The sequence below is a fragment of the Antrostomus carolinensis genome, unplaced genomic scaffold (assembly GCF_000700745.2).
Source record: "Antrostomus carolinensis isolate BGI_N321 unplaced genomic scaffold, ASM70074v2 scaffold26993, whole genome shotgun sequence".
NCBI classification, from domain to species: Eukaryota; Metazoa; Chordata; class Aves; order Caprimulgiformes; family Caprimulgidae; genus Antrostomus; species Antrostomus carolinensis.
In genome coordinates this window covers 50,385-50,609 of record NW_010306268.1, presented here as the reverse complement: position 1 = coordinate 50,609, position 225 = coordinate 50,385, and the positions used below count along the sequence as shown (strand labels likewise).

General features: G+C 65.3%; 1 protein-coding gene across 1 annotated transcript in view; it reads right to left on the bottom strand.

Moving 5' to 3' along the window:
* ABLIM3 (actin binding LIM protein family member 3) overlaps positions 1–225 on the bottom strand; it is a 24,926-nt gene that overhangs the window by 4,638 nt on the left and 20,063 nt on the right. The gene's annotated exons all lie outside the window — the stretch shown is intronic.

Below are 225 nucleotides of genomic sequence, written 5' to 3'. Positions count from 1 at the left end.
GCAGGGGGGAAGCAGAGGGGGGACCCCAGCAGCTCTGGCTCTGGAAGGGGCTCGGCCCCCCAGGACAGGGTCAGACACAGAGCCCAGCTTGGAGGATTGAGCCTCAGCAGCACAGGTGAGAAACCCAAGGGTGAGCCCTGCTCCTTTCCCCCAGAGGCCAGGAGACTCGCTGGGGAAGGAGCACCAAGGACAGGCTGTGTGGCAGAGCTGTCCCACCACCTCAAG